The sequence below is a fragment of the Mus caroli genome, chromosome X (genome assembly GCF_900094665.2).
Source record: "Mus caroli chromosome X, CAROLI_EIJ_v1.1, whole genome shotgun sequence".
Taxonomy (NCBI): domain Eukaryota; kingdom Metazoa; phylum Chordata; class Mammalia; order Rodentia; family Muridae; genus Mus; species Mus caroli.
In genome coordinates, this window is record NC_034589.1 from 36,328,695 (window position 1) to 36,342,070 (window position 13,376).

General features: G+C 34.7%; 1 protein-coding gene across 4 annotated transcripts in view; it reads right to left on the reverse strand.

The window, feature by feature from the left end:
- The window catches only part of Tenm1 (teneurin transmembrane protein 1), an 811,210-nt gene that overhangs the window by 645,339 nt on the left and 152,495 nt on the right, over positions 1 to 13,376 (reverse strand). The window lies entirely within an intron of this gene.

Genomic DNA, 13,376 nt, shown 5'->3' on the forward strand with positions numbered 1-13,376 from the left:
CCGGAGCTCTTGACTCTAGCTGCATATGCATCAAAAGATGGCCTAGTCGGCCATCACTGGAAAGAGAGGCCCATTGGACATGCAAACTTTATATGTCCCAGTACAAGGGAACGCCAGGGCCATAGAAATGGGAATGTGTGGGTAGGGAAGTGGGGGGGAAGGCTATGGGGGACTTTTGGGATAGCATTGGAAATGTAATTGAGGAAAATACGTAATGAAAAATATTAAAAATTTAAAAAAAGAAAAGAAATTATCTTGAATCCAGAGTATATCTATCACCTAAATATGACCTGTGTTTTATGGGCTGCATTTTAAGTTTCATCTGCCTTAAAACCTCTATTTATATCCATTTTTTCATTTTGTGCTGATGATAGTGTTTCTCTATGATCAAGGAATCATAGTTGACCTTCACCTGGACACTCTTTTTTCTGTTCACTGGATGAGAATTTCAGAGTCTAAGCAACATCTACATATTCAACCTCTTCTTTTCCTCTACCACATCTATTTTGTAGCCTATAATATCAAAAGAGAAGCATCCATCTACTGGGATAAGTCTGATTTTTCTCCCACATCATCTTTTAGCCTTGACTTTGATCCCTACTGCTTTTTAAAATCTCCTATAACTGTACTTCCTGGGACTAATGATTCCAGAGGTTTCAGAAAATATTTCTTTTGATTTCCAAGAACTTTAAGCCCATTCAAGTATCATACCCATGATGCTATATGAGGTATCCCACTTAATATCTCTTTATCACAGTGTTCTCATTTCTATTACTGATTATTCTTGGAGCTAATATATGTCTTCCTTACCAGATGGAACTAAATAGGATGGTAATGTTCTTTTCCCCATACTTATCAAGACCATAATAAATACTCAGTAATGGTTGAAACAATGACCTCTATGTCTTTCATTAGAAACAGTTTTGGCAAGGGTACTCTTCACTAGAGAGGTTAAATTTTTTACAGAAACTCAGGTCACTATAATCTAGTGTCTGTTTTGCTCTTACTTCAGACTCTTCTCTGGAGACACTAAAGTGTTCCCTGAGCAAAATGTCCTCTGTTGAGAATCATTATTGCAATTCCACAAGCACTTGTCCAGCTTCCTTTGTATATGTCACTCTTGCCCTCCTTGCACTTCTCAATGTGATTTTACTTAATATAGAAAGCATCCTGTGCTCTTCAGACTAAATTAAAGTCCCTGGTATATTTTCTTATAACATTTGTTATATATGCTTCAGCATGCTACTATTTTAATTTTGTGTCTCTCTTTCCTCTGCCTCTTCTAATTCTGTAAAGGAAGAGATGGGATCTGTCAATTTCATTGGTACATTCTTATTGCTTCACATTCTAACTGATACATAGTAAGTACTTAGGAATAAGTCCATGTGTCAGGGTGCATATACAAGGTGGTGAAAATCACGTGATTATATGTGAATGATAATGTATTTGGAGGACTGAGGTTGAAGTCTGGTGTCCTCTTGTATTGTTCTTTGCCTTTGATTTTGAGACAGAATCTCTCATCTTAGTGAACCTGGACCTCACCAATTGGCAAGAATAGTTGGCCAGAGAGATCCCAGAGTTCTATCTCTGCCTCTGCAGCACTAGAATTTCAGGCATCTGTTACCATGCACAATTTTTAACTGGTGGCTAAAGATCTGAATTTAGATTCTGTTGCTTATAGAGCAAGCACTTGACTGATCCTTCTCCATATCTGGGTAGAAATGCTTCATAATTTAATGAATAATATTTAAGTGTTCTATTCTCTTTGTTTATATTTCTAACAATCATCACATGACTATAGGAACTTCTATATACAAAACAATACTCCTTCAGAATTTGGAAAAAGAATATTTTTAAGTTGACTCAGTAAATACACAATAGCTTGCACATGATAGTCATGTGGTTCTTAAAATACACATATGCTGCCTAAGCAGTCTTTATAACAAGTTGCTAAGCAAGTGAAATTACCTGCAGGACCTTTAATTAGTGATAAATAGACTGAATTCAGAGCTAATATTCAGTTAAGCAAAAAATGTGGTGAAGTTGAAACTTTAGCCTCAAGACAAATATTATCTTTCATTTGAAAGATACATTTAGCTGTGTGCCAGAATATCATAAAATCAGAAAGTTCCAGATGATGATTTAGTTTTAAAAAACAGTCTATGAATGGTTAACTGATTTATTTTTTCCAAAATAATCAAATATTTAGATATTGCTTAGAGAAAACTTTAAAAGAACAATTGGGAAAATAAACACAAAATGTAGTGTCTTCCACAAATATTTTTATTTCTTTATTCAGTTCTGGCTTTTGATGCCTTAGATTGAGTCCAATTTTAAGACTTCAAATTGATAGGGAAGATATCAGAGAATATAAAGAAGACACATGGAGGAGGGGAGGGTACCATTATTCTGTACACTGCCTTTCATGACATGACCCTTGCAAGGGAAATCTGAAAGGAAAATGTGTGAGACTGAAGTTAAATGGCAAGTGAAATTATTGTGTTTACAGCAACCATAATATGCATGCCATGCTGGAAAGATACAAAATGCATCACCATAAAAGCATGTTTGGTGGTTTCTACAAGTAGTTGTGAGGCTTTAGGAAAACACAGTTATTTTCTTCTCCTGTGCCTGTCACTTTTAAAATTGTGAAAATCTCATTTCCAGAAAAAAATAGTCAAGCTTCATGACATATATATAAACATATATGTATTAATATAGATGAACATTCAACCTTCTGTTTTGCATTGAATATTCAATAAAAAGGTCACATTATATTCATAAATGATTATGCCTACCCAAACTCTATACAATAGTTATCATTCCCAAGTTTACATGAGTAAAGTTAGGCCCACAGAATTTTGGGAACTTGAAGGAGACAATGCAACTCATAAGTAGCAGAGTTCTCAATTTAATTATGTTTGCACTTAACTTTTTCTTCTAACAGGAGAAGACACTGAAAAGCTTTAGAACAGCCAATTAATAAATGCAATACTTTTGTGCAGGAATTCTCTATTTTATTACCCCGATTATAATCTTCCCCCCCTTTTTTTTTCAATTTCTGTGCTCAAAGGTGCACCTTCTGTGTTCCTATATTCCTGGTAGTGGTCATGGTGATTCATATGCAGAAGATATTCAACCCATGTTTTGCTAATGAAGGAAATCATTTTCTTTTCCCTTTGAGATAGGGTCTCATCTAGCCTTGACTAGCCTAGATCTCTCTATGTAGATCAGGCTGGGGTCAAATTTATAGAAACCTACCTGTGTTTGCTTTCTGAGTGTTGAGATTAAAGACAGTAACCAGCACACTCACCAAGAAAAGGCATTTTTGTAATGGGAATTCAATAAAACCATTTGAAAATGCCCATCCTACCCACATTTCTTTGGTCCTCACAATGATAAGCCAGTTCCAAAAGCGAAGTGATTGGTGCAAAGAATCACAGGTAACCTAATAAATGAAGCTTAGACTGTCTAACAAAGGCTTTCATTAGAGGCCTACAACAACGTATGGATTTGAATTAAAAGTTAATCAATAATCAGGTTGTCCTATCGTGACTCATCTGGAAAAACAATGTTGAAGGAAACAAGAAGATATTCTAGAGCACTGTTTTTAATCTTGAAAGTTAGAGACAAAATTATTTTGAACAGTTATTAACAGTTCAAAATGTTAGACTCCCCCTACCATTCTGATGCTTAGAAATGAATGGCTTTTACAATTTCTATCTTTCATGTCTTATAATCACGGATTGTCTTAACAATATTGAAGTGCTTAGCCCAGGCTGGCCTTGAACTCCTGATTCCACTGCCTCTGTCTCCTTCAGCAAATCCTACCTCCCTGTACCACCACAACTGGAAGAATAACATTATCAACCAACCAGATCCCCCAGAGCTTCCAGGGACTAAACCACCAACCAAAGAGTACTCATGGAGCGACCCATGACTCCAGGGGCATATGTGGATGGCAGAGGATGGACTTGTCAGGCATCTGTAGGAAAAGAGACCCTTGTTCCTGTGAATGCTTGATGACCCAGCATAAGGGAATGCCAGGGTGGGGAGGCAGGAGTAGGTGGGTGGGGGAACACACTCATAGAAGCAAGAGGGAGGGGGATAGGATAGGGGGCTTCCGGAGTGAACAACTGGGAAAGGTTTGAAATGTAAATAAAGAAAATATCCAATAAAAAGGAATAATTATAAAAGATTAGTCACAGGCCAAAAAAAATAGAAAATACCCAATAAACAAACAAACAAACAAACAAACAAACAAAAAAGAGTATTGAAGTACATCAATGCCCCTACCATTTAGTATTTTCATATTATGCTGATGAATTTTTAAAAAGAAAAACTATTTGCTACAATTTTAACTGCAACCAGGCAGTGCATATCACTGATTATAGTAATTTTTAAATTTCAATTCCAAATTCTTATACTGGTCATCAAAGCTAGTGGAAATAAAAGCAGATTTTAAGAAAGAAATTCTTGGATAATTAGTACATAAGAATGATTTAATTAAATATCTTAAGGAAAGATTTGAAAAAATATTTCCATGTGAAGAAAATGGTGATTTTTAAATACCTTACGAGATGTATTCTGCTTCTCTGAAGAGATGAATAAAGTGAAATTGAAACATTTGTTCCAGAATCAGATGCATCAGACCGTTTTTTGTTTGTTTGTTTTTTGTGTTCTTTTTTAATTAAAGAGAGAGGGGAGGGGAAGGAGCAACAAAGATAAAAGATAGGAAGGAAGTTAGAAAGGTGAAGAGCAAAGAAAAAAAGAAGAGATGAATAAAGAGCTTTTATGTAATGGGTATTTAAAAAGGTACAAAAAAAAATCTCAGTGTTGTTCCTCACATCTAAGACTGTCATTATGCCCCTGGGGCTAACAGAAGTATAATCTTGCTGTATATACACCACAGTGCTGATTTACAATGATGCTTCTTAAGTATTTAGAGATGAAAACTAAGGTGAATTTGTAAGGAGAACAACAGAAGTATGACATCTAAAAACCAACACAGAAAAAAATCTGTATGCTCAAATGAACACCACCTTCTTAATTGATTCTGATTCTTAATTTGATTACCAGGTATACACACTGTCATTTCTCATAGTGGTTTTGTGATTACTTGTTGACAATAATCTATAGGGTTTTCTTTTTTAAATTTTTTATTAGGTATTTTCTTCATTCACATTTCCAATGCTACCCCAAAAGTCCCCCATACCCTCCCCCCCAGTCCCCTACCCACCCACTCCCACTTCTTGGCCCTGGCATTCCCCTGTACGGAGGCATATAAAGTTTGCGTGTCCAATGGGCCTCTCTTTCCACTGATGGCCAGCTAGGCCATCTTCTGATACATATGGAGCTAGAGACAACAGGTGATCTATAGGGTTTTCTTATAAGCTGCTTGTGAGAATGATCACTATTGTCCTGGTGATTTTGACCAAAGACCATTTTAGATAGGTTGAATGCATAACATACACACACATACCTAACCCCAAATAAAATTTGATTGGTCCCCGAAATCAAACCTATCCTTAGTGAAATAAAAAAACACAGCAGTGTAAGTATTGAATAATTTCCAAGGTCCCAAAATACCAAATACCAAAATAACCCCCAAAATATCCAACAATTCTGTAGCAAATATAGCACTGGGATTAGTGTACAGCCTGAGGTAACTGTTACTAGAGGAAATCTATTTATGAATATGTTCTTGTAAGGTAACATATATATGTATATATACATATAAACATATATACACATGTATATATATATATTTATATATTTCCATGAAGATGATATAAAATGTGCAAGAAGTGATATATATTTTGAGGCAAATGAGTGGAAGAGAAGTGAGGAGGTGAATAGGGCTATTTTATTTATCTTGATTATTATAATATGATTTGAATATTAATACTCATATACATATAAGGATATTAATATATATTTAGCCATGAATATTTATTGCTTTCACAATAACAAGGGAGGAATGCAGATATTAAGAACAGAAGAAAGGAGGCTGCCGAGTTGGCTCAACAGTTAAGAGCACTGACTGCTCACCCAGAAGTCCTGAGTTCAATTCCCAGAAACCACATGGTGGCTCACAAACAATCTGTAATGGGATCTGATGCTCTCTTTTGGTGTGCCTGATGACAGTGACAATGGACTCAAATACATAAATAAATAAATCATTTTTCAAAAAAAGAGAAAAGAAAATTAGAAAAAGAAGAAAAGCACACTGATGCTGGTAGCTAGTTGTAGTCAGTAATTTTTTTGTACTTGTATTTACATTTTCTACATTGAATCATTTAACGTGTCATTTTGTCTCCATGTTAAAATTGTGTGTTGTAAATGTCCTTTTATATAGTATGTGAAAAAGTAATGGAATTAAATTAGCAAATAATGTAAGCACTATGACAGCTGTTACATTAGGTGAAGTGAGATTGCCTTGGCAAAGGAAAAATATGTGAAATCTGTTTAATGATATCAGGTTTTATTGTTCAATCTGTGAACAATTAAAAATAAATAAAGATCCTTTTATCTAAGAGGAAACCTAAGATTTTAAATTAGGGTCTATCTGATTTTCATGCAGATATAGGACTGTACAGTGGAAGACTTATTATCAGTGGTAACTTGAAGGTTTCTCCAAGAAGAAACTTTATGGACTCAAGGAAAAAGCAACACACATAGTGTGTGATTTCAGCACACATAATATTTCCCATTGTAGAGCAGAATGTATTTGAAAATAGCAAAATGAATATTTTCAAGAAGCATTCTACCCCAATGTAGGTTGAATATAGTAAAAACATAAAACAGCAGGAACCTTAAAAGGCAATCGGAATGTTGCAAGTACTAAAACTTAACAGAAATATGAAGAAAGGGCATAGTCAATTAACATAATTCTCATCCATAATCAGCAGCAAAGTTAGAAACTGAAATGTGGAGTTGTTTTTTATCTGTCATGGTGACAAAGAAGAGGGATTCATAGTATCCAATATTAACAAACATTTTCAAGTATTGTCATCAAGAAAATATATTGCTCCCTCTACTACACCTTTATCAAATCCTAAGATGTACATTCTTTTACTAGTAAGAGTTCATCCTCCAGATATATTTTGTACTTTCTTGTAAGCAGATATCAAAGAATGTCCATGCAGCATTTTTGCAAGCCCTTGAAAGAACAAATTCCTCAGGAGGGAAATGTTTAAATAGATCTTGATGCATCCACATAAAAAAAAATATACTCAAAAGAATGGCAAAAATGGATTTATGCTGTTATAGGAAGATTCTGAAAACATTGTTAGTAAAAATACATCATGAGACTGTGGAGTGTTGGGGAAAGGCAGGAAATAGTGACATTGCCTACTAATAGGCTATCAAAACGGATGGTGTGATTATAGACTACAGTGAGAAGACAAGGGGACTAAAGTTTTAATAGAGCCTCTTCCACACTATATGAATATTTTCCTGCATATATATTGCTCTTACCATACTCTTATTTCTATATATTTCCTACATTATCATTAATATATTTAATAAATATAGTCCTATCATTTTCATATATCCATAGAACCATCATAAAAATTAAAGTAAAACATTTTAGCTATCATCATAAAATTAAAGTAAAACATAATCAATCTCAGGAAAAGAAATGTTCTCATCAGCATGCATTCCTCATTTCCTACTTTCATCTCAGAATTCTACTCCAACTTACAAAATAATTTTTCATCTGTGGATATAGCTGTGTTTTCAAACTTGCTATTTTTAAATTTATAACTAAAATCATCAATAGTTATGACATACATGATGCTTTTATATATTGCAATTTTATATTAAGCTAATTAATTATATATTAGATTAATTACCACGTGCTATTCTCATAGATAGTCTTGTGATGAGTACAGTTCAGATTCACTTTCTTATTATATTTTTATGTTATACACTCTGTGGTGGTTTGGATGAGAATGGACACCATGCACTCTTATATGCTTGGTCCTTAGTTGGTAGAGATGTTTTAGGAGGGATTAGGGGTTATGGTTTTATTGGAGAAAGTATGGGACTGACAGTAGGGTTTGTGGTTTCCAAAGTCTATTTCATTCCGATTGGTGCTCTGTCTCTTGCTTGTGGACCAAGTGTAAGCTATCAGCTACTGCCCCTGTTGCCATTCCCCCCAACAAGACCATCAGGTATTTACTCTCTGCAATTTGAAGCAAGCCACCAATTAAATGCTTCTTTTTATAAGTTATCTTGTTGTTTCTTTATAACAAGAGAAAAACAACTAAGATATTCCCTTTTCCTCAAAAAGCCATCTATTTTTCAGTATAAAATATCGATAACAGCGTTACATTATTCCAATGTTTCAAAGATCAAGTTTTTCCTTTCTATTTTTCGTTCATGTCCCAGTGAGGTAATCTGAAATCTGAAGAATTAGAACCTGAATAATGCAACACATTCTCCCTGTATCAATGCGTGATGGTATCTGTATGTGGAATTTTGTCTGTTCTTTAGCACTCACTTTCAGCTCAAACACCGGTCTAGATAGTACTGTGAAGGAATATTTTAAGTGGTATTAAAATTTAAGCCAGTAGACACTAAGTAAAGCTCATTATCCTCTATAATGTGGGTAAGCCTCATCCAGGCAGTTGGTAGCCTTAAGGAAAAAGACTGAGGTCTTCCAAAGAAAGAATCTTTGCTGTTAGACTGCCTTCAGACTCACGCTGGAACATTCACATTCTTCATGGTTCCTTGCAAGGCTGCCATGCAGATTGCTAGCTCCACAATGGCATAAGCGAGTTTCTTGAGAGTCTCACCACTGCTATAACATCCCTATGTCTCTTTATCCTATTTTTCGTGGTTCTTTGTGATGAGAAATCTTCATTTAAATTTTATTAGATTTGTAATCAGCTAGGTGACACACTGCTTTCCATATGTAAGATAGTGTTTCCAGGGAGGTTTATATGACAAGGGATGGTTAAATCCAAATGAGAATCACACCATACTATAGACTGTTGTACTAGAATGAATAAAAATGATAAAAAGGGGATGCCAGTAAGTAGTGGCTTCTCTCTCTCTCTTTCTCTTTCTCTCTCTCTCCTTTCTGACTTTGGATGTAATGCCATTGTTTGCCTCATGGTCCTGCAATGTCCATTTCTCCAAAGGCTCTACTGTACATTCAAACCATTCCTTGTCAGGCTTTGGTGAAAGTGCAAGAAAATCAAGAATGAACAAACAAACAAACAAACAAACAAACCTCTGTTTATCTGAAGAACCCTGACTAATAAAAGCACCAGTCCCTCTTGGTATTAGAAAATGATTCTCAGGTCATTTCTGTCGAGTTTAATCATTTTATAGTTCAAAAAGTTGACAAGAATTTAAGTGGTATGTATGAATATGCACAGAGACCATAATGAAAAAGGGGCAATCTAAGGATTATTTAGGATGACAATTTACAATTAAAAAATATAAAAAGCATAAGAGAATATGGTCATGAAAAGTTTTCCCAGAGCTGTGAACTTGGAAAAGTTGAAGGGTAAAGCAGAATTATAAAATTATTATTTTAAACATATACAATGTGTTGAAAAACATCCCGTTTCCTAGTTTCCCTAAACTACTTTATAGTATAATTATATGGTTCCTGGAGGCTAGTTATAATTGAATTATAGGGTGTCTTATTCACAGCATAGCTGGAGAAAAAAATTGCTCAGCTCTGCTTTGCGGTTCTCTAAACACCAGCTAGAATACTCATGAGGCAGCTTATAATTCAATTATAACTCCCCTCTGGGAACCATATAATTATATATAAAAGACCTAAGCCATCATATGTTCTCCAATTATTTTTTGTTATGAAAGGATTTGTCTAAAGTCTTATATTAAATTTGAATAGGTACGAATCACTTTGAACCTCAAGATTTACCAAGATACTAAAATAATAAAGCATATTCACCCAGGTGTAAGGTATATGAATAAATTTACTTACCCAAAGGAAAATAATGCAAAATATGTATACATTTCTCTGGACATACACATAAACACACACACACATACATACATATACAACACATCACATTAAATTATACATGCATATATATAAAAAAACCACTATTCACATGAATAGACTTAGAAAGTGCATAAGAATATCTCTAAAACTCTAGATATATTAGAAATAAAATTTGGAGCACATTAGTATTCAAAATAAGCAGGGTGAGCACTGACATCGCTTGTATCAGTGTTCTAGAGATGACAGACAAAATGTATGGATATGTACAGGTTATATGAAAATTATATAAGTGGTTTGGATATATGAGGAGTTTGGTAATTCAGTATCTAAAAGGAAGAATTTGTGTGTGTGTATATGTGTGTGTGTGTGTGTGTGTGTGTGTGTGTGTGTGAACTACAAGTATATATACTTATTTCCAATTACCTAATTTATTTTTGAATATTATACAGGGTTATATAAGGTCTCTTCATATAAATGCATAGTATTTCATGAGATAACTCACCCATATCCCACTCTCTTCTGACTTCTTCCCCTTCCTTTTAGGCAACCCCCTCTCTCCTCAGACACTTTTGCTTCTACTTTCATGTCATTAGTGTATATATTAGATACTTAAAAACATACAGGACCCACAAATGCATTCATCTTTTAATGGACATTACAAGAAGTTAGTACTTAAAATTGCTTGTACAATAACTATGCCTTGAAGCTAAAATCAGACTAATGCCTAATGGCAATTCCTTAACGGTACAAAATAGTATGCCTAGTGTAGAATAAGTCATGAGGACAATTGATTTTGATCATATTCATTGGAAACTTGCTCTCCCTCTCTACCTCATTCATTTATTCATTTGCCATATAGTCACAGAACACTTGCTCTGTGATTAGCATCATGCTTTTCTTCACTACACATAGATAATTTGAAAATGCATTTGATCACATGAACACACACACACACACACACACACACACTTCTTCTAGGAGGACATATCTCATTATTTCATTTAAAAATGAATTGAAAAATCTGTCACTTGTTTAATATTTCACATATTCTCTTTGCTTAGCACTGTGCTTGGCTAGAATATTCAGGAAACAAAGGTGTATCCATAGCAGACCATGTTCTAGCAAACTTTATGTTTTAGCTGAAGAGCTAATAGGAGCTTATAGAGGAAACCCAGAAGTTGACAATGAAAAGTGGAGAAGATAGTTAAATATGGAAATATAGAGATAAGAAGAGCCACAAATTATGTATATTCTCCATGTTTGCCTATGAGATATTATGAGACTGTAGTGTGGTTTTTCTAATAATTCACTCTTTTCATGTCTAACCAATGTTCTTAAGTAACAGAGGGAAATTTAAGATTCTAGGCTGTGAAGTCACAATGTATGGATTTCAGCTTCAACACTAACTGACCATGATATAAAAAAATAATACTTGGCCTCTTTATGCCTCCATGTGGTCATATGTAAGAGAAAGACAATAAGAGAATTGATATCAAAAGAGTGAAACTCATTGAAAAAATTGGTATGGGATAAATATTTTGACTAATTTTTGGTGCATAGAAAGTACTTAGAAAGTTAGCACTTATATTTGTCATTGCCTTCTCTATCATCATCATTTTAGTAATATTGGAAGGAGATAGAAAGTAAATTTACTAGTTTATAAATCACTTGTTGCTGGATGTTAAGAGGTAAAAATAATTTCGTACCCAAGACAAGACCTTTACTACCTAAACCTTATACAATGCATTAATGATACAGACTGGAAAAGTGCAGCAGAGGTAGAGGCATTTTATTTAGAGAAAAATTAAAAACAAATAATAATACTGTTAGAGTCAGTGATGTAACAATTTTCATATGAATCCTTGGGTAAATAACTAGATAACATTTATTAAATATCTGTCTTTTCAGTAAAAAAAAATGTTACTTTTAGACTAAAAGAATAGATGAGCATCACCAATAATAAATTGAAGGCCATGATTCATAAAATGAATATTAAGTAGCTAATATTTTCTGACCCTTAGCAAAGACTTCTAAGAATATTGACTTATCTTTACACTAGAAAGTTCATGGCACTAAATATCAGTAGATGTATACTCAGAACAAGACAATGGATTAGTTTATGTTCTTTTAAAATAGAATAAACAAGTTGGTAGGAGAAGGAAATGGGTAGTTATACCTCACATCAGTGAGGCATCTTATAAAGTCCTTCAAAATACTCTCTCTCTCTCTCTCTCTCTCTCTCTCTCTCTCTCTCTCTCTCTCTCTCTCTCTTTCTTTCTCAATCTCTCAGACACACGCATATGATTAATATTAATATAATTAGATTGAAATATAAATGAATGAACACTAATACCAAAGGAAGTAAAGAGATTTAATCATTGTTTTCGTGCAGAGAGAGACAATGAATTTCTAGCTGTATCTATATCTGGTGAGTTAGCAGAATGATGCAGATGAGTGATCCCTATCCAGATGACTGTAAAGGTTACCTCTGAAAATTAAAAGACAGATTCCTAGTTTCATACCATCTTCCCCCTAAATACCTAATGCCTGTGTCTGATTTTACAATCCTCATCTTCAAAAGGTCATTAGGTCAAATATATTCAGAAGACAGTGACTGGCATAATTAAATGTGCCATGCTTGTATGCATTTCATGCCATTTGTCATGAAAGGGCTGTGAAGAACTCAAGTAACTGAAATAGATGACTTCCAAAATATTTTTCTTTTTTTATTAGATGTTTTCTTCATTTACATTTCAAATGCTATCTGAAACTCCCCTATACCCTCCCGCTCCTCCTCCCCTACCCACACAGTCCCACTTCTTGGCCCTGGCTTTTCCCTGTACTGGGGCATATAAAGTTTGCTTGACTAAGGGGCCTCTATTCCAATGATGACTGACTAGGCCATCTTCTGCTACATATGCAGCCAAAGACATGAGCTCTGGGGGTAACTAGTTAGTTCATAATGTTGTTCCACCTATAGGGTTGCAGACCACTTCAGCTCCTTGGATACTTTTTCTAGCTCCTCCATTGGGGCCATGTGTCCCATCCAAGAGATGACTGTGAGCATCCACTTCTGTATTTGCCAGGTACCTGCATAGCCTCACATGAGACAGCTATATCAGGGTCTATTCAGTAAAATCTTGGTGGCATGTGCAATAGTGTCTGCATTTGGTGGCTGACTATGGGATGGATCGCCAGGTTAGTGTTACAACTGGTGGTTATCATGTAGAAGAATGCAAATTGATCCATTCTTATCTCCTTGTACAAAGCTCAAGTCTAAGTGGATCAAAGACCTCCACATAAAACCAGAGAGACTGAATTTTATAGAGGAGAAAGTGGGGAAAAGCCTCTAAGATATGGGCACAAGGGAAAAATTCCTGAACAGAGC